We start from the raw sequence: 22,623 nt of genomic DNA on the forward strand, positions 1-22,623 counted from the left end.
GCTGTGTGAAGACTGCTGAAGAGAAGTAACAAGTAGGGCTTTTTTTTAAATAAGGATTGACAAAAGGAGGGAAACAAGAGATGTAGAGGGCCCCATGTCTGTGTTTGCCTTGGGCCCCAAAATGTCTAAATCCGCCCCTGATTAGGCCGTAGCCCTCTCCCACGACCTCGATGAATCTCTCTGTAGCAAAAAAGAAGAAGAAGAAAAAAAAAGTAGCGCTGGGCTTCAGGGCTTAAAGCAGAATTCCGCCGCGTTAGCCTGGCAAGCGCAGTTCTGAGAAGGTCCAGCAGCTCCATAATGAGCTGTCTTGGGAGGCGAATTTTTTTTTTAATATAGCCACGTCAGGCAAAATGTCAAAAGGGCTTAAGTTTTGCCGAATAAAAAAAATTGACATGGGCTAAACGGCTCCGCGTCCGCGTCCGGCTCCGTCTTTGATTTAATACAAGAACACGTTGGATCGCTGCCATAGTTGGTCGCTTACTGGACACCACCATGATTACCCATTTAAAGATCTTAGCCATTTAGAGCCAAATTGTTTGCCAGATTTTAATTATCAAAAAAATGATTGCCAATTCGCTTTAATTACATTACGAAAAAGCCTAGGCTAATTACCACCTTATTAGTTCTATAACCACATAAAGTCAACTTCATAAATAGGCCTGTATCCATTGCGAACATAATTTATTATGAGTCTTAAAAAATAACAGAAAATCATTGTTGAGCCACAAAATTGTCAACGTACCATAGTTTGACTTGTACCTCGCTGCGCTGGTTTCTAAAGACTGCTGTACAGTAGCGTCATGAGCTCAAATAACGCTAAGAGAGAGCTACGAATGGTCCAGACCAACCTTACGAAAGTATGACTTACAGAAGATATACTTAGCATACGAACGTGTCGGGAACCGTGCCATAAGGTTAAGAGAGAGGTTAAGGAATAGGTTAAGAACTACTTAGCGATAAGAACGTTTTGGGGAACCGGGCCCTGGAGTTTTCGATTGTTTTCTTGACTGATACACACATTCACACACCTACATTTTCCCTAATAGACGTCAGTTTTGCCTCACTGATGTGTTCGATTTGATGGCTTCAGTCAGGGAAAATGAAAGAAAAACACTGTAGTTGAAATATTTAATATGATTAATATTTAATATCCACAGACGAAAGTTTTGTATTTTTGAAGTTATGTGCATTTCTTAGAACGAATTCAAGCAGGATAAATATCAAGACTGTGCCTGAGGCTGTGCTTATTTTTTCTTTAAGCAACATAGCATTAAATCCTATTTTTAGATTTGACACATTTGAAAGGTGTGCAGTATTATTTGTAATATATATAATTTATATTATATTTTAAAATTCATTTAATAAAACAACATTGATTTGAACATTGAGTTATTCGTTACCTGTCCTTTATTTTGACAGATAACTTCTTGGGAATTTTTATTTTTTGTATGTACACTAATTTAGACATTCTTGCATGTTTTATTAATTATTTCCTTTATTTTAGTAAAACGTGAAGCACGTATAATTTAGTTCCCATTATTTAGGCCTAATTACATGGGCGTCAGTTTGGTTTGAAATGTGGTGGGGACAGAGACGCATTCAGAAGTGCATTTTCAGAAGTGGTGGGTACAATGATGCATTTTTTTTCTCTTTCGCGCAGGTCATGTTTTGAAAGACGTCCTGTATCTTATTAATGTAAATAAATAAAAATGTATACAAAAATGTGATGATGTCCGACTCGTTTTATGAAGAAGAAAGCCGTACAAAGCATTAGACATATGATATATGACCCACTAATCTGCTTCATATCATCATATAAGTACCATGTTGACAATATGACATGGCCATGACGTGGTTTAATGTACCTAAACAATGATTACCAAATTTCTCTTTCATGTTGCTTTGTTATAACCACTGAAAACGGGGGAAAAAATCTAACCCAAAATCGGGCCTCGCTCTACATTATCCCGCTTATTACATGGCTACCCACCAAATAAATCAATAATTTGACACAAAATATTGATTTAAAAAAGAGTTTATTGATTTAAACACGATTGTATTGCTTCCGCTAAAGAAAATAGTTCCGTCTCTACGATTAGAATCCTGCCGCGTCCATAGCAACGCTCTGTTTTTCATGGCAACGGTGTTATTATCAAGAAATAACAGACTTCATTCTACAGTGGAATTCAACCAAGCCATGTAATAATTTGATTGAATTCCCAGTACAATTTACCATATCTACACACAACACAACTTAAGCACTACAAATTTTATCAAGATTGAAAAAGCAAAAATACGTGTAGCACATGAACACTATTGACTATCACACCATGATCTGACTGCTCTCAATTCACAACAACATGCATCCATCCAATCTACATCAGGCATTTTGACTAAAACTTGATCCATTCCTCATCATCATCATCATCATCACAACTATTTCAGAATTCAGCAATAGATTCAAGCAATAATTAAACAAGATACTGACTACTCAACAATCATCTCCCCCAACACTTGCTGTATGAACGCAAACCGTAACTAGCTAATTAAGTTGGTGGCTAAGGAAGTCTAACGTAACATTAATTGCAAGAGAAGAATTAAAACAGCCGATCCCTTGTGTGCAAATGCACAAGACCTAGCCATAATACCAGCAAATCTTAATAAACATAAGTTCAGAGGTGGAAAGTAACGAATTACATTTACTCGCGTTACTGTAATTGAGTAGCTTTTTTGTGTACTAATACTTTTTAAAGTATTTTTTTAAATCTGTAATTTTACTTTTACTTAAGTATATTTTGTTTAAAGTATTGTACTTCGCTACATTTTAAAACACATTAATTACTGAGTAAAAAACAAAAAACAAAAAAAAAAAATCGCTCCCTGGAAACTACGTCAGTAAATAATGGGCAGGAGGGCAAACTGGCGCTAAAATCACAAGAAAGATGCAGACGGTCAAAACAGGCGTTAGTGGTGCAGACACCGCTGAAAACGAAACCCCGTCATATTCTGAAGTTGAACTCGAAGGAAATGAAGTGAACCCCTGGCCATATGTATGCTCTATTATGCAGTGTAAGCTGTACTTGCTTAGGAAGACCAAACTAGCAGCTTATAAAATCTCGACAAGACATCAACCCTTCGCAAGAATGTAGAGGTAAGCTAAATAATTGCATCGTTGCATTGGTGGTTAAAATGAAGCTTTGACATTTTAGCAAGAGGTTTTGCACAAATTAGCCAAAAAGACAGTGGTGAGGAGTGTGCTATATATATCATCTGCGATAATATCATATTTTTTGTTTTAATGATGTGCGCGCTTATAGTGCGTTCTTTCACTGTGTGATTCAGTCTCCTAAAATGCATTTAGAATCATAGGCGCCGATACCGTGGAGCACCCACGGAAAATACCGAGCACCCACGGAAAATGAGCACCCACGTGTGCCAGTGCCAGACTGCCAGTAGGCTACATTTATTTAAAATTAAACATTGCAGTTGGCGCTATGAAGCGTCTGCCACACTGTGATTGGTTATGTTGTTGTCAGTGTCAGTGACATAACCAGTCGCATGCATGTTCCATATCCTATCCACCAATCACAGCGTTTCTGAAAACGTCCCATCCCCCACTTTACAGTGCCGTGCGAGTATGTAGGCTAATCATTTACTGCTTTCCGTAATCACTAATCATTAATCAGACTAAAATGGACAGATTTGTTATAAAAAAAGCCAAACCTATTAATATTGATATATCGACATTATTTTACTGGATCTAGTGGCTTTGGCTTTTTGTGAATAAACGTCCAGTATTTTTTCTCTTTCAAAGTTTTGTCTGTCATGTTCTTCCACCTCATTTCATACCCAGCAGTACGTTAATATGTAAATGTTACGGTACATTCCCTAGACTCCTTAAAGTTCGTAACAGGGTTTAAATGGGAACATTTTTCTGCTCAAGTATAGGCCTATATACGGTTTAAAAGAGGAAAAACTAATGGACACAAAAGTAGCCTACTTTTGGACAGAATACAAGTTCTTTGTTAAATACATAAAATAAAAAAATATTTTTTTAGCCTATATGAATAATGGATTCGAAACCTCAAAGAAAAGCCATGCCACTATCAAAAGAAACCTCGAAACATAAATGAGGTAGACATTCCCAGAAACTCATTATTTTAGTCGCAACAATCGGTTAATGGAAACGCTGTCCTTTCGCAATAGTCTTTTAATCAATATTTACAAAACATTAATTTCCCAAGAAGCTGAACGCATTAGCGGTTACGTGTCAGTTAAACTTTTCATCTCCAATCCTGTTTGTATTTTTGAGAAGTGACGCTGTTGTGTGTGTTTGTATCGGCCGCTGTCCATTAGCCTAAGGTTCTGAAATGCAATATTTTTTTAATAGCCTAGTCTATTTTTTTATTTTTTAAATGGCTTGCGCCCTTGAGCACCCACGGAGAAAAACATAAATCGGCGCCTATGTTTAGAATGATCACAAAATTGAAGATATAGGGGCAGAAAATTCACATATTTATATAATTTCATACATTAAATCAAAATCACACAAAGAATGCCGTCTTTTCCTCCAAAAATCATCATGAATATATACATACATACATATATATATAACAGTTCAGTAAACAAGTTAATTAAGAGACTTGCGTTTTAGACACCATATTGCCTTTTTTAGCTCTATTTCTAAAACAGAAAATAATTCCAAACACAGCCACCAAAGCACAGTTTTGCGTCTCTGAGCAACGTGACAGTGTTTCGTTCCTGAATGAATCAACCGTTTAAATGATTCGGTTCAATCGCAATGACTCACTTATTAACAGTGACTTGCTGACACATACTGGCCATTTTAATATCACATTTAAAGTATCTTTTGATTTTTTTAAATAATTAATTTCTTATAATTTCAAATGAGTATTCAACATTTTATGTTTTGTATATCAAAACATTATTCATGCATTTGTAACTGCAGGTTAAATGCATTCTTGTCCTGCACTAGTGTAATAGATCTAAATGCCACTTCCAATGAATCTTCTGCATTTCCTCTGCATTAAAAGATGAGTTTGTTGATACTGATTTGCCTGGTAACAGCCCAAATGTTTTATTATTCTAAATAACTGATTCCTTTAATTAAAAACAACTAGTTTGAGATTAATAGACCTATACCAGGGGTGTCAAACTCAGTTCCTGGAGGGCCATAGCCCTGCAGAGTTTAGTTTTAACCCTGCTCCAGCACACATATCATGTAGTTTTCAAATAAACCTAAATGATTAGATTAGCTGGATCAGGTGTGTTTAATTAGGGTTATATCTAAACTGTGCAGGACTGTGGCCCTCCAGGAACTGAGTTTGACACCCTTGGCCTGTCCCATTTTTGACTCCCTCCCACTGTTAAAATGTAACTAAGTAATTTTTACTCTGAGTAAATTTTAAATGAGCTACTTTTTACTTTTACTTGAGTTGATTTTTAGACTGGTACTTTTACTTGTACTTAAGTAAAATTTCATTAATGTAATGGTACTTTTACTTGAGTAGAATATTTTTGTACTCTTTCCACCTCTGCATAAGTTATCGCGTCTTACCGTTGTGTCAATGGTATGCAGACCCATGCTGTGTGTACAACAACGTCCATTTGTTCTACAGGTTATCACTTTGATATGTTATAGTCCATGGCACTAGGATGCAACCTTGTGATATTGTATGAAGGCTAAATGACTTGCTCGTCTATGATACATTCGCCAGAAATTCTGGCAAATCCCAGCAAAGACTAGGTAGCCTCGTTCCCGCTCGTTCACTGTCCATTCCAAACTGTCAACTCATTTGAAAAACATTCTTTAAAAAAAAAGAAGCGCGATAGTCATATAGACGGTTTCATCGGGCGCACGCGCCTGGACCTAAGTTAACTTCCGGTCTGTGTTGAGTGAGTGAGGTGAGTGAAGTGACATTCAGCCAAGTATGGTGACCCATACTCAGAATTCGTGCTCTGCTTTTAACCCTTCCAAAGTGCACACACACAGAGCAGTGATAACACACACACACTGTGAACACACACCCGGAGCAGTGGGCAGCCATTTATGCTGCGGCGCCCGGGGAGCAGTTGGGGGTTCAGTGCCTTGCTCAAGGGCACCTAAGTCGTGGTATTGTGTATATCGGTCTGGCTGCAGTGCCTTCTACAAACGCGGTTAAAGTCAAGGCGATGAGTAGACTGAGGGCTCAGGTGGTTGTGCTGCGGGATGTGTTTCCCATACATTTATTTATTTTTGGAAACTCACCACAATTTTAAAACTGATCGATTTTCAAAAAGGCTTCGCTGAATAAACATGAGTAACGTTATGTACTGCACGTTTAATAATAATAATCCCTTACATTTATATGTTTAAATATCAAAACGAGGCACAGGTGTTTTTTATATCGCTGTATTTCTGAAGGAAGACTTGCATGTTATATGCCTGATAAAGCAGCGTGTGTGAGCGTACTTTGTTTACAGCTGTTACTGGGGAAACCTCCATTTCTCGCGCTTTATGTCTATGCTTTAAAACATCTCCTATTGGCAAAGAATGGATTTGCATTCTCATTAAGTCCGCCTGATCCATGCAGCAAACATATTTTGTTTGTTATCAAAAAATATCTACTCTAGAGGGACTTGGCTGATGTTATTGATTCTATTTGGAAGTCTACCGGAAGTTAAGTTAGGTCCGCAAAAGCGCGCATGCGCAGTAACGTTTGTTTATGTTGTTGCCGTTGAAACCGTCTATAGAGAAAATAATAACAGTGACACGATGACTCCCCCTCCCCCAACCTAGAACGTATCCCAATGTTACAGTTGTTGCAGTTTTAATGAACAGAAAAGCGTGTAGCCAGCGCAGCAGCAGAACTCGAGGTTTAAAAAAAAAAAAAAAGTGGTGGGTACAAAATTACTCATGACGAAATCTGGGGGGGACACGTCCCCCCCGTCCCCCCCGTCCCCCCCGAAATCGACGCCTATGCCTAATTAGACTAAAACAAAAAACGAATAAATGTATATGCAGTGCTTGTGCTGCCATGGTCTTTATTTCGTCGGGTGAATCATCTCTCTCACTCCGCAGCAGAGTCCGTGAGCAGAATGAAGCAGCAACTCCTCCTCTGCGCTCAGAGCATTTAATATTCACTCCGCTGCGTGCTTACTGAAACACGCTCCACCTTCTCTACGCGGATAAAGTTAATTCAGTATGTTTGAAATTTCATTTCACGTCTCTGTCAGACGCGCGGGGAGAGTTGAGCCACTCAGAACTATGGGAGCCTTGAGTGGAGCATCAGTGGATGTTAAAAAGAAAACCGATTTTCCTTCAAATAAACCGATGTAAATTACGCATTCTAGCCTACTTAAACAATAAAATTATTTACGTTGTAAACAGTGTTGGGGAGTAACTAGTTACATGTAACGGCGTTACGTAATTTAATTACAAAATTATAGTAACTGTAATTAGTTACAGTTACTAAGAAAAAATGAGTAATTAAATGACAGTTACTTATGATTTTTTTTTACGATTACAAAGGGGATTACATTTGAATATTTATACACATACAGATTTAACTGATTTCTTTCCCAAATTGCACTGACTATTCTGAGACATACCGCCCTAATAATTTCCGGGATGCGGAAATACAGTATGGTTCGTAGAATCCAGTCATAAAAACGGAATGCCTAACGCGGACGGAATATGCCACATTTTGGATGACTAAATCAAAAGTAGGTCAGTACACTTGAATCAAAACATGACATGGACTAGTGTCTGTGAATATAAAGCCCCAGAAATGCAATATATGACTTGCACATTCTGCGTATCTGTGGAAATCAGGCGCGGACTGGACACCGGGAGAACCGGGACAATTCCTGGTGGCCTGGCAGACGATTTTGCCCCACTATTTAATATCATTATTGTGTAATTGCCTGCCGAATGTACTAAAGCGATCATTTGCGAATCCGCCATTTGATAATTAAATCTCTAATAAGTCATGAATTGTTAGTCATGACTCGCGCGCTCTCCGCGCCTCCGCCAAACGGTTTGGATCAGACTCAGAGTAATCAATGCGAGAGAGAGAGAGAGAGAGAGAGAGAGAGAGAGAGGGAGAGGGAGAGGGAGAGAGGGAGAGAGAGAGAGAGACTATGGAAGCGCGCTGGAGCAGAGAAGCAGAACTCCTGTTCAGGGTTTTAGGTCAGTTTCATCTGTAAAGATGCTTTTTTGTCTTTGTTTTTTTATTTATTTAATCAAGCAGCAGCACGTTGCTCATCAGTCATCACTCAAAAAACTATAAAAAAGGACATCATTATTCACAGTTGTAATGTTACAGTAGGAATTTATCTGAAAAAAAAATTTTTTTTTTATAGGTTTAGGGGGAGCTTGACAGACAACAACACAACCCTTACGAAAATTAACATTTTAATATTTAACTATAAATCCAGAGAAAATGGTTACTATTGTTTAACTGTGATCACCAAAAATTTAAAATTATTTTACAAATGTATTTATTTAAAAATAAATACAAATCCATTTGCAAAAAAAACAAACAAAACAAGGTTATTTTACTTTTATATAGGCTAATAAAAGCATGGTAATTTTTTGTAAGGGAAAAACATGACTCGTGTACAGTATTAGGATTTTTCTATAAAGATATTGTAGTATTGTAGAGTATTGTATTGTAAAGTATAGTTTTGTTCAATCTTGAGTATTAAAGTCACGAGAGAGATGGATAACAGGGCAAAATTAAGAGACTGAAGAGAAAAATGGAAGTGAAGGTACAGTTAAGGAGAAAAATTTTAATTATTTTGCATGTCCCCAAATTAAAGATTTAAACCTTTTTTATGTCAGGTCCATACAAAAAATAGTATTGTCCATGAATTTGTTTGTATGAGTTTGAATTTTCCAGTCTGAATTTTTTTCCCAGTCCGCCCCTCCTGTAAATTAATGGCAAAGACATGGTTTCATTTACTACACATATATAGGCCTACTGAAGCTCGCACTGTTTTCAACCTCTGCTGCCTCAATATAGGAGTACACGAGCACATAAACATAATTTCTAGAACTGCTCTGTGTCACTTCATGTGCATTTTACTTATTTTGAGAAAACTATCATCATATACAAAGAGACAGCAGTTAAAAAAAAACACCAATGTTTCAGGAGTTTATTACACAGAATACCTCACATGCTTATTAGATAAATGTATTTAAATTGATGTATATGCTTTTATTTATTATTCTTTAAATTTCACAAATTTAGAAAAGTAATCAAAAAGTACTCAAAAGTAATTAGTTACATTACTTTAATAAAGTAATTGAAAAAGTTACACTACTATTACATTTTAAACAGGGTAACTTGTAATCTGTAACCTATTACATTTCCAAAGTAACCTTCCCAACACTGGTTGTAAAGCATTTGCAAAATGTGTATGAATATTCAAACTCAAGTGTTTGTGCGAAAATTATTAATGCACATTAATGACAGAGAGGCACCCTCTTGATCACTTGAATTTTTTCCTGATAATTAATTTACTTTAAATTGCGGTGTCTCATATACATGATATCTTGAAATGCTTAGAAATAAGAGACAGCAGATTATTGTAAGTCTAAAGTTTATTAAATAATAGCAAGTTTACAATAAATGTACAAAATTTCAATAAATTAGTTACATTCCAGTTGCGCATCCGTTGCACTGCACTACAGCTGGCAAAACCTTCTGAAGGTGGTCAATGTATCTGTTGCAGACAGTTTTTGTCAAGCAATCGCACCAAAACGTTACAATGGCCTCAAGAAGCTCGTATTTATTTCTTGGCTTGACCTGACGTCTGATAAATTCCTTCAGTGCGTGCCACACCAGCTCGATGGGATTAAGATCTGGTGATCTGCAAGTGAAAAAAATGGTGGGCACGGTTTGTTAAACCGAGGGAACAGTTTATGAATTCGTGAGTAGCCTACGGTTTATAAACTGCGGGGACGGATTGCAAAACCGTCGCCACGGATTGATTTTTTTTCTCCTACAGGTGACGTGCAGGGCTCCGTGCGAATGGGATCAAGCCTCCCTCGCTACCCGATTCGAACGTTATCACTCGATTGAATGGGCGTTATCAGCGGTTATCAGCCCATAGATATGGGCCAGGAGCAGGGACGCGCGGTCAGGGTAGGCAGGGTAGGCAGTGCCTCACCAAAGGAAATGTTGACATTACATTTATTAATTCCAAGAGCTTTATTAATTCACCACATTATTAATTGCATTAATTTTATTCCAAATATTATTTTTTGTAACAAAAATTTTCAGGAATACACATAATATACTCATTTTGCCACTGTTTGCTCCTAAAAACCGTTGTTTCATGCAGGAAATTCAAAAGCCATGGCCATTGAGGCAGAGGTGAGCGGTGCCTCTTTGGTCCATAGAACGTAGTTTATGTAGATTTGCGCATGCGCAGTCAGTTCTCATGCTGTCTTGAATTATCAACATTGAGGCAGAGACCGAGCTTGCTTCATGTCACGTGATCACGTGTGTGTGTGTGTGTGCGCGCCGTGGCTGTCCGTGCGCGTTTGCGCATTTTGATGGAGTGACGAGGCTGCCGCGCCGCCTCCTTCTCTGTGTCCCGCACAAAACATTTGTTTGTTGTATAAGTCATAAGATAGATGTGTCCATTAATTTGATTATTATATTTGATTGTGCATTAGCCTCACATGACTGACTTTGCTGAATGCAGGCAGCGATCTGATGATGCCTGATATGAACTTGTGTTGCTAAATTAACTGAATGAATATATGAACATATATTCCACACATTGATAGGTCACAGCCTACCCATGACAAGATTTCACCGCACGTTACTGGCCAGGAGGGGCCTACTGCGCCTACTATTAGGTTCAGAAGGCCGTGATCATCCATCCACATGGTTGATCACCCACAAATATACAAGAGAAGACTCCAGATCCAATCCCAGAATTCCTGCTGACCGGTAATCGGAAGTCTACTGGACGAACGCGGCAATGTTGCGATATTTCTTTCCTGCTTAATATTTTCAGGTAAGACTATTAAAATGATAAAACTGAGCATTTAAACTGTAATGGAAAACAATACATACACTCGTATTGCGTGTCATGATTGTTGACATGAGATAACCGTATTGGGATGTGTTTGCAAACGTTATCGCTAGACCATATTACGTTATTAGCCTGTCGTTACGTTAACGTTGCATGCTTTATGTGAGCATTAACGTTGCTGTATTTACGTCTGAAGCTAATGGGGGAATTTAGTTTCTAGTTAAACTGTAAAAATGACTTTTTACACTCTTACAGGCTTATTGCATATTGTGTAATAATGCCTCACTGAAGCCATATCATAGGCCTAATGTAACCCATATTGACTTGAGAGAAATATTAAACACAAGACGTATTTTACGGCTGTTTGGAAATTTATCTCACCAAATATCCCTCGACACTGAACTTGAAACATAAAACCCAAAGGTCTGCCTGTCTGTCTGTTTAGATGTTTGTCTGCCTGCCTGTGTTACATTAATGTCTCTTTACCTAACTTTTTTGTCTCCCTTTACAGCATACATTTACAGCTGATTGCAAGGACTTCTGTGGCAAGTTTGTTTTATTACTTCCATGCTCTATGTCTTTGTTGAACTATCCAAAATTTGGTTTTGGGCTGTTTAGAATTTATTGTTCACAAATCTGTCATTTCCAAGTTTCTCTCTGTTTATGTTTTAGGTTGAAGATGGCCCAGAGAGGTAAGCCTTACAGTTGCTAATCTAGAAGCATTAGGCAAGAGTGTCTGAGAACGATGGTATGATCTGCAACACATTCTTTTTTTATTACTGATTTATTACTGACTATCTATTTCTTTCTTTGTTGTTATTCAACAAGTGAGAACTCCCATTAATGGGAATCAAAAGGAAACCCTGAAATCATTTTTTAAGGATGGAATGACACGAGTTGGTTCAGAATTAATACCAAGAGCTGCATCAGCTACTGGTTTGGACACCAGTGTCGTAGAAAAAGGTTTACTTTTGTGCCACACTAACAAACAACATGTCAAATAAATATATAATTCTGCTGCACTGCTTGTATAAATGAAGTGTTTTGTCAACATTCGGTTTAATTTGTGTAATACCCTTTCGCTATTTTTTGTTTTTCAGAACTGGATCGGTAATTACAAAAGATCACAAATGACTAATGCTTCGTCTGAACCCCGGCCAAAGTTCACATTAGAAAGCTGTCGCCTTACAATCTTTTTTGTAGGGACATATTCAAAAACAAAGGTGAGAAACAAAATTTAAAGACTGTTTTTATTTTTTTTTATACTAAATTGTTTTTCATACATGGTGGCCTTGTTGACATAAGGTTTATGAGTGTCATGGAACGTCATGAAACAGATTTTCATGATAGTATTTGGCAAGTACTTCACTGACGCAAATTGCATTCATCAGTTTAAGAATGCTGAGTGTATTGAAAAGAATCATCAGGTCATCTACTTTACACGTTATCTTGTTTTTACAGAGTTTTTACAGATAAATGGTTTTTCACAACCGCAGTGCTGATTGTCGTTGTATGAATTTACTTTAAAAAGGAGATGCTGACTCTAATGCGTTAAGTTTTCTGTGCATCTATTTTTTCCTCAGGCACAATGAATGATATTAAGGGCAGGTGCGCCACATTGGGGGAAGATGCAAAGCAAAAATACATTCAAGAGGCAGCAGCACTGAGGGCACATGGGCAGGCACAGGACCTAAACTCTGATATGAGGGATGCCCGATTTAAAATGCACCTTAAGAAGCTGAAGTTAGAGGTTTGGAAACAGGATTCATTTGCTAAGCATTAGTGGTATTCTTAAAGTATTAGATGGAAGGATGATCAACAGCAATTGTGGTGTGAGCAGAACATTGTGTTAGACAACTGGATTGTTTATCTCTAGTTTTTATCATAATTTCAAATGAGTTCGTTAAAAAAAAATATTCCAGCTGATTTTTGTTTACAAGGCTATCAACATCAAATATTCTCACATTGAAGAAATTGTCAAAGACTCATACCACCATCTCAAACTGGAAGCAGCTGAAGAACAAAGTGGTCATGATATTTCTTAAATTAAAATTTAGTTACCCCTCTGTCTGATTTTGATTTACATCCATTTCTGAAACAAAAAACCCAGAGTTTTCCTAAAGCCGCTTTCTGAAATGGAACCCAGGAAAACCTGCTTTTATCTTATGATTGATTATCAGCAAGATCTGAGATGAATTGATCTGCAATACCCACATATTCCTTTGGCAACAGTTAAGAATGAATAAGCTGCCTTTGAGATGTTGCTTTAAATATAGTGATGAGTATGATTTAAACTAACTGGCTTGACTTTCAAAATATTTGTGTTTTTCCTTTGGTAGATGGAGGCAATTTGTGCTGTGTCTGCCGCGTCCATTTTGATGATAAGAAGAAGAATGAAAGAAAGAAGTGGCGTTCATGGTCTCAGTGCACAGTGTGCCAATCATGGTCACACACAGCATGTGGCTTTAAAAAGAACATGTGCCTTCACTGCCAGTGTCAAGACACCATGCAAACACCCTGACGATGTATCTTGTTTGGGTTGTTTTTACTGTGTTGACGGCCCCCAACCCATCCATACAAACACACACACACACACACACACACACACACACACTCGCAATACATACATATGCTGCAAATTTATTGTAATGACTACACTTCACACGTAAGAAGAAAATTGTGATCTTTTTGTTATTTTCATTCATCCCAATTTTTATTTATTATTGTTGTTTGTTGGCACCATCAATGTGGTCTCCTTTATACAGGACTTATGTGGGGACCAATAAAGTTATATTGTACTGAATTGAGTCTACATGTTTTTTTTTATATATATATATATATACACCTGTTTCATCATTGGTTCAGTAGGGCTGGGTTTTAGCAAGCACCTCACCATAATATTCAAAACAGTGGGTCAGAGTATGATTTAATGTTATGATTAGATGCTTCACATAACTTTACAATTTTCAAAGTTTTGCTGTCACTAGGAGATTCTTGGCAAAAATTATATTGAAAAGATGGTAAGTGGTACTTGTAGAAACTTTGGTATACAGCTGAACACTACAATTTCTTTATTTTAAATTTAAATGGTTTCTATGGCATTGCTTACTTCCACAGTAAAGTATTTTCTTCACAATTACTGTTACACTTTTTTATTGATAAACATTTAGGTGAAATTGTGAAGGGTATCATTTTATCTGTGTTAATGATATCAATTATTTCTCCTTGGATTCAGATAAATAAAGTTTATTGTCAGTTAATGTGAGGGAGGACTGGTGTGTTCCACTTTTGTTTGCAGTTGTCTGCCGTGGGTAGACTACATTTCAATTCAAAGTGCTGTCGGTCACAATTATATTTATTATTTATATATTATTAATTATACATTTAAAATCTGATTACATAGATATGTTTACAATCCGCCTAAACTCCTCATTGTACTCTAAACTCACTATTTGCAATATCCAATTCTAAGAAAAACACTAATGTTTTAAAAACTACAATTCCCTATAGCTACGCAATGCAGCTTGATACAAATCAAGCACTGCAGTTGTAGTTTATCTGGTTTGCAAATTAGGGTTGTAAAATTATATATTTACTGAACATATAAAATATCTAGTATAGCCAAACTATTAATTACATTGCATCTAGATGAATGCAAAGAAATCAATTGACATGCTTTCAAACATGCTTTTTAAATGACACAAGAGTTTTGGTAACATGGACTGAAAAACATTCAACCATCTTCTGCTTAGAAACCTTGTAAAAACTTTAACTTTTACCAGCAATCTTAAAATTATCTTATTTTATGTTCAACATAAGAAAGCAACTCATACAGGTTTGGAATGAGATAAGGGTGAGTAAATGATGACAGAATTTTAATTTTTGGGTGAACCATCCCATAAATAGATAGCCTATATAAGCCATGTGTGTACCAAACAGAAATGCAAAATGAGTCTTTGTGTGTGTGTGTGCGTGTGCGGACCAGGTATTTGTCATGTTGTGGGTTCATAAATCTGTTTACAAAGTCAGAAACAAACAAACACGCAAATAGCTTCTTTTTATATAGGCTATGCCTATTGAGCCTTCAAAGAGCTCTCTGAAACTACACCCGAGATGGCTTGTGCATGTGAAATGAGAAAATTAAAACTTTGTCGTAGAGCTAAACCACATACATTTTTAGAAAGGTCTTGACCTGGAGAGTAACATATGTAAGTATGAAGATTCTACAATGCTCCTGTTTTGAAATACTGACCTTTGAAACATCACCTTGGTGCATATTTGAAGGCTTATAATTAAGCAATAAAAAGGGCTACACACATGAGACCAACTGTTATAGAGAGCTCTTGTCCTCATTTATGATGTGAATATAGTCAACAGCTTGGGATACTGTCAAATCTGGTTAAAAGTAATTTGAACCCATTTAAAATTTAGACATTTAAAATCTGATTGCATAGATATGTTTACAATCCGCCTAAACTCCTCATTGTACTCTCAACTCACTATTTGCAATATCCAATTCTAAGAAAAACACGAATGTTTTAAAAACTACAATTCCCTATAGCTACGCAATGCAGCTTGATACAAATCAAGCACTGCAGTTGTAGTTTATCCGGTTTGCAAATTAGGGTTGTAAAAAGATATATCTACTGAATATATCAAATATCTAGTACAACCAATCTATTAATTACACTGCATCTAGATGATTTACGTTAAGAAAATCTAAATATATTTGTTTATTTAAGATATTTTAGGCGAAATGTAGAACCCGCAAACCCCGCCCACAACACAATGCACTTCCGTAACCTTCTGCTACCAAAAATGTATTTCTCTGAATCGAAGGAGAAATGTGCAAAAGTTATATTAACATATCGTATTGTTGAGTTATATGTTTGTTAGTTTTTTTTGTGGACAAATGTTGAATTTATAATTTAAAAAAAAGTGTCTTGTGAATAAAATACTTTCGGGCGGAACTACGTCATGCAAGCTACGTGGTTTCAGCGATAGCAGCGTAAGCACCATGGCAACGAAATAAAAAAGGTAAAGATATAAAACTAAATGTAATATACATTCACTGAACGAAGAATGTGAAAATAAAATGAAAGCAGCCAATGGGAAAAAGAATGGAATGGGAAAAATGTGTTCATTTACATAGGCTTGGATCTGGAGAATTTCAAGCCAATAACAGTTATGTAGGAACCTACTGAATGAGGCACACTGTCACATTCTCGAGGTCGGACAACCGGGACTTTTACTCCCATAATGCACTGCGCGCGCATAGCAACCGCGGCGAAGGGTAAAACAAACAAGCGCTCGCCATTAAGCAACACGAAGCGGAAGACAAACGAGCGCAGAAAAAAAACATTGACAAATTGCAAGTAAATGATACAAATGCTTTCATGTCAATCTTCACGCCTTTTAGTATTTCACAACTTATACTATGTCTAAGAAACAATTTCTCATTACAAATGTTAAAGTCTAGCTGTTGTAATTAGACACTACATTCATTAAAATTGAATCTGATGCCTGGTTGATCCAAAAAGTGTGAATTATAGAGGGTATGCACATACCATTTCACTTTAAATCTAAATAGAAATGTAATCTCAAATGAATGGACAAATTGAGGGGCAAATCAAAGAATAACAAAATAATACCACTGCAGAGATGGCCACTGAATTTTCTGTTGCTATGTTAAAGTGAAAGTGAAGTGACATTCAGCCAAGTATGGTGACCCATACTCATGAAGCCCGGTTGAAATTTATTCATATAGTTTGGGTATTCATTTGGTTTAGTAATATTTCCTTAATATTATTTTCTAATATTTTATTTATATACATGTATTGTATGTGTATTGGTTTCCTTGTATAATATTATTTTCATTGAAAAGGAAGGAAAATGTATGATTATGTGTTGAGTTAAAAGTACTTGCCACTGTTAAGAGCTGGGATTGGTTAAATGTTGAGGGGGCGGGGACGGGAGTGACGTCCGGGAAGAAGAGGTGATGGCTGGAAGATCGTTCATGTCTGAGAACTAGTTTGATAAAAGATACCATTTTAGGACAGTTGTCCATACGAGAACTGATTTAAAGTTGGTAAAATGTTGTTTGAACGTGTGGGGATAGTAATTTCCCCTTTGATTATCAAATGACTGAGTAGCGCGATTCTCAAGAAACAGCGCTTATCACACGTGAGAGACGCGAGGTCGCGTGTGTGGAAAACTACCGTGAATCGTCTCTCTTACCAAATCCATAGAAGACATCCAGATAGCGCCCTGAGATACCAGGGATTCTCAGTGGTTCCTCTGGCAGCGTTGGACGAGTTTGCTGATCTGCCGTCAGTTAATCGGACAGCAATCCCCCTCGTGCTGGAAGTTTGTGCGTCATGAAAGCCGGCTTGAACTAACGATCGGTAAGACAGTTGTTTATTTCGTTTACTCGTTGAGTGAAGCGGCAACCTGTTTTGTGCCTCAACGAACCCCAGCATCGTATCAGGCCTGCATCAGGGTATTTATTTTATTTAAATTTGTATATTTGAATTGACACCCGGGTGTTTTTGATTACTGTTGGGGAATGTTTTGTGAGCCGTAACCGTTGTGTTGAGACAACAAAGACTCGTTGAACTTGAGTATACTAATCAACACATTGGTGATATTGGTGGCATTTTGTGTTTACTGTCCATCTTATTAGTTTATCTGTTATATAAATAACCAGAGTGATACGGAATATTAATACAGTGTTGTATTTGTAAATTGTTGATTTGAGTTTGAAGGAGGAAAGATCCTTTTGTTGTAAAACTTTAAAGGGTTAACTTTTATTTTATCTCCAATTGCTATTTGATTTTTTAATTTTTTTTATTTGAGTAAACTACTAAAAGTTTATATTTTATTTCTGACTCTGTGGTTATTGTAGTCTATTAATAAGCACACTAATTGAAAAGATAAGGGTTTATTGAAATAAAATTAATAATATTCAGAGGCTACTTAGAGAGATCTAAAAATAAACTTACCCAGGGCCCCTCCCACTTAAATCGAAGGGAGAAGGGCGCTACATAAATGGAGGCACCGCTGGGATCTTATAGTTTCCCTGATATTATTTAGCTTGAACAGTGACAAAAATATACCCTTAATTTTTTTTTAGTAAGGAAAAAAAAAACACACAAAATGCAGCAGTTTAGAGAAGAGCTTAGGGGCTGGTGCAGGGGAGAAGCATTGAACGAAGACCATGCGTTAATGGTTATTGTACCTGAAGATTTGGATGTAGCACAGGTTGAAGAGACAATGCAGACAATCAAGTGCCTGGGCCGCGTACGAGTAAGAGGAAGGATGTTCAGAGATAAGCTCAAGTGTTTCCTTGTTCTCTGTGAGAGTAAAGAGAAAATTGATCCAACATTAGTACCCCCTGAAGTCTTGCCTGTTTCTGGAGCAGAACCTTGGAAAATTGTCACCTCAAGTGGAGATGATACTAGTTCTGAGGATTTTGCTAGAAAAGTGCACACCCTACTTCAGAGTGAAGGGAGAAAAGTTGAGGATATTCAGGCCATGTTTTCATCCTCTGCGTCCGAAAACTCTTCGCCTGATGCTATTATCCGTGCTGTTGGAGATCTGTTAGAAAAGACTGGAAAGACTTCAAGTGAAGTAGGAGGTTATAGACGGTTGAGGATGTTCTCTGGAGCAATACCTACTCCTGCAGGCGAGGAACCGTTTGAACACTGGATGGAACAAGCATGTTTGATGGTGGAAGAAAGCGAGTGTCCTGTCAAAGAAAAAAAAAAGGAGGATCATTGAGAGTTTAAGAGGCCCAGCATTAGAAATCGTCAAAGCTGTGCGTGATTCTGGCTCTGATGTTACTCCAGAGGAGTATTTGGATGCCTTCGAGCAAGCGTTTGGATCTGCAGAGTCAGGTGATGACTTGTATTTCGCTTTTCGTTTGTTGCAGCAGCAAGTAGGAGAAAAATTGTCAGATTTCTTAAGGAGACTGGAGCGTGCCCTAACCAAAGTGGTTCAGAGGGGTGGCATACCGGCGGATTTCCGTGATCGAGTACGCGTTGAGCAATTGCTGAGAGGTGCTGTTGGTGCTGACTTGATGCTGCTTCATTTGAGACTCCGAGAAAGAAAGACAAAACCTCCTAAATTTCTTGAGCTGTTAAGCGAAATCCGGGCTGAAGAAGAATATGAAGCTTCTCGTGCAAAATTGACCACACGGGTACAAAAAATCAGTACAAGTGTGGAAACGGATGGTAAGCAGAAAGAGATTCAAACTCTGAAAGCTGAAATCAAAGAGTTAAAGTCCCAGTTTGCCACAATGGTAACTCAGCCCGTGGTAGAACACAAACCCACCTCCAGTCTAAAAACAAATGCCAGTGAAATTCAACAGGAAGGAGAAATTGCTTTTCTTAAGAAGCAAGTGAAGAGCCTTCAAAGGAAAGTCACAGGGAAAAACTGTCACCATGAAGGGGTTTCAGCTCTCACCCTAAATGCCAGTACTCCAAGGAAACCACTGGTAAGTCCAAGAAAGCAATACAATGACTCTGAAGAGTACTTTTGCTACAACTGTGGAGAGGAAGGGCATATTGCCCCACGATGTCAAAATCCTGAGAATAAGGATAAAGTCATTCAAAAATTGATTCGGACAAATAGGAAAATGAAATGGGGACAAAAAGAAATGCCTGCAGAAACAGAAAAGAGTAATACCTCCTGTTCAGCGAAAAAGAGTGCTGTTAGTTCACTTTGTGGAAAGCAAATTCCAGAAGGACTGATAGGACCCCCCTCTACTGTACAGCTGCGTGTAAATGGACAGCCATGCTCTGCCTTATTGGACAGTGGGTCTCAAGTGACCATAATCTTTGAGAAGTGGTACAGAAAATATCTACCTGAGGTTCCCATCCATCCTGTGTCTGGGTTGGCTGTGTGGGGTTTGAGTGACTCCAGTTATCCGTATATAGGGTATGTAGTAGTGAACATTGAGTTCCTAGAGAAAACTACTGGTGGCTCAGAAAGTCTTTCAGTTCTGGCACTGATCTGTCCTGGTCCTACAAGCCCTGACCAGACTGCTGTGATCATTGGCACAAACGCCAGTCTGTTCACCCGTTTGGCCCAGTTATGCAAAGAGTCAACAGGGACCGATATTGCGCATACCTTGGGTATAAAAATTGAGCCCACCTTAGAGAAGGATGGTCCATCTTGTTCGACAGCTACCATACCTTTTGACCTGGATGATGCGGTCGGATGTGTGAAGTGGCCAGGTCCTGAACCCCTGAGTCTCTCGCCCAGAGGTGAGTGGTGCGCAAAATGTGAGGTGGAAATGAGAGAGCCTCTTGAGAAAGCAGTACTCATGATAGATGCGTCTTCTGTGACTTCAATTCCGGCTGGAGTGTTAGTACAAACCGTCATAGTGCCAAGTGAAGCAATGGAAAACAGTCAGCTACTGGTGCCCTTGCAAAACGACTCAATGAAAGAAGTGACCATTCCGGTAGGAACTGTCCTTGGCCATTTGTACCTAGCAGATCCAGTTAGCCCTTCTTCTGTGAGTGAAACTGTTGATGAGATGATTGATCCAAAACTGTTCAACTTTGGGGATTCATCCATTCCAGCAGAATGGAGGGAGAGACTGCAACAAGAGTTGAGCAAAAGAACTAAAGTATTCTCGCTTCACGAATGGGATGTAGGACACGCTAAGGGAGTAGAGCATAACATACGGCTCTCTGATTCAAGACCCTTTCGAGAGCGCTCTAGGCGTCTAGCACCCGCAGATATAGACGATGTGAGGAAACATCTACAAGATCTCTTAACTGTTGGTATTATCAAAGAGTCTCGCAGCCCATATGCATCCCCAATTGTGATTGCAAGGAAAAAGAATGGAGCAGTCCGTATGTGTATTGATTATCGAACCCTGAACGCAAGAACTGTTCCCGACCAATACACAACACCCAGAATTGATGATGCACTGGACTGTCTAGCAGGTAGTCAGTGGTTTTCCGTTCTCGATTTAAGAAGTGGCTATTATCAGATAGACATGGCAGAAGCTGACAAGGAAAAAACTGCTTTTATCTGCCCTTTAGGATTTTTCCAATTCGAGAGGATGCCACAAGGGGTCACTGGAGCGCCTGCGACGTTTCAGAGACTAATGGAGAGAGTCGTCGGGGACATGAACCTACTCCAAGTCTTGGTGTATCTAGACGATTTAATCGTCTTTGGAAGGACTCTGGAGGAGCATGAGGAGAGACTCATGAAAGTACTGGATCGTCTGGAGGAAGCTGGATTAAAGGTGTCCATTGACAAATGTCATTTTTGCCAGAATCGAGTGAAGTACGTTGGACACATAGTATCCAAGGATGGAATAGCAACAGACCCTGACAAAATTGAGGCTGTGATCAGTTGGCCCCAGCCATCGGACCTGAAATCCCTGCGATCCTTTTTAGGATTCTGTGGCTACTATCGGCGGTTCATTGCCAATTACTCTTCCATTGTTAGGCCGTTGACTGAGCTTACTAAGGGCTATGCGCCGACACAACAAGGAAAGAAGGCAGGCAAAGAAAAGAGCATGACCTACTTCAAGGAATCAGAGCCCTTTGGAGATCGATGGGATGAATCTTGCACGTCCGCTTTTAAACAGATAATTCATTGCTTAACACATGCTCCTGTTTTAGCCTTTGCCGATCCCAGTAAGCCGTACATCCTTCATGTGGATGCTAGTTTGAAGGGCCTTGGGGCTGTGTTATATCAAGAACACCCTGAAGGATTGCGGCCAGTGGCTTTCGCAAGCAGAAAATTGAGACCAGCAGAACTAAGGTACCCCATTCATCAGCTGGAATTTCTTTCATTGAAATGGGCAATCGTGGACAAATTCCATGATTACTTGTATGGTGCCAAGTTTCATGTCAGAACCGATAACAACCCACTCACATATGTGTTGACATCTGCTAAGCTGAATGCAACAGGCCACAGGTGGCTAGCAGCTCTTGCTACGTATGATTTTAGCATTCAGTATAGACCCGGAAAGAGCAACACAGATGCTGATTTGTTGTCCAGAAGATTTGTGGATGAGGATGAGGCTAACAAGTGGAGGGACATACCTGTGTCGGGTGTAAAGTCCATATGTCAACGGGTGAGTTCTCAGGTGTCTTTGGAAGACAATCCTAGATATGTGGAACAGCTAGGAGCCCCTCCAGAGTCCATACCAGAAGCTTATGCCTATCCCACCAGGTTGGAGCTTAATTCTTTACAGTTGCTGTCTCAACCAGAGTTGATTAAAGCTCAGAACGAAGATCTGACTGTGAGACAGGCGATAACTGCACTGAAGGAACGAAAGTGGTCAAGCAAAATAACAGATCCCGAAGTGGTGGCATTGAGGCATGAAGCTGGAAAACTATTAATGAAAGATGGATTGCTTCAGCGAGTAACCAAAAAGTCTGATCGAGAATTCTTTCAATTGGTTTTGCCCACCAAGTTCCGAGAAGTAGTTCTTAAAGCCATGCATGAGGATTTAGGTCATCTGGGGGTAGAAAGGATTACAGAACTTTTGAGAAATCGATTCTATTGGCCCAAGATGTCTCTTGACGTGCAAGAATATGTCAAGAA

General features: G+C 38.5%; 1 protein-coding gene and 1 long non-coding RNA gene across 4 annotated transcripts in view; one reads left to right on the plus strand and one right to left on the minus strand.

Annotated features, from left to right (window-relative positions):
• Positions 1 to 22,623, minus strand: part of LOC132146955 (immunoglobulin gamma-1 heavy chain-like) — a 364,816-nt gene that overhangs the window by 42,810 nt on the left and 299,383 nt on the right. The window lies entirely within an intron of this gene.
• LOC132147318 (uncharacterized) lies at positions 11,614 to 13,855 on the plus strand. 3 transcript variants are annotated; one of them, XR_009434906.1, is made up of 4 exons: positions 11,614 to 11,800; positions 11,881 to 12,275; positions 12,636 to 12,802; positions 13,392 to 13,855. It is a non-coding gene; the product is annotated as an uncharacterized LOC132147318 (long non-coding RNA). The 3 variants fall into 3 exon arrangements; XR_009434905.1 differs by having other exon boundaries at positions 11,640 to 11,800; positions 12,153 to 12,275; XR_009434904.1 differs by having other exon boundaries at positions 11,637 to 12,275.

The sequence above is a fragment of the Carassius carassius genome, chromosome 1 (genome assembly GCF_963082965.1).
Source record: "Carassius carassius chromosome 1, fCarCar2.1, whole genome shotgun sequence".
NCBI classification, from domain to species: Eukaryota; Metazoa; Chordata; class Actinopteri; order Cypriniformes; family Cyprinidae; genus Carassius; species Carassius carassius.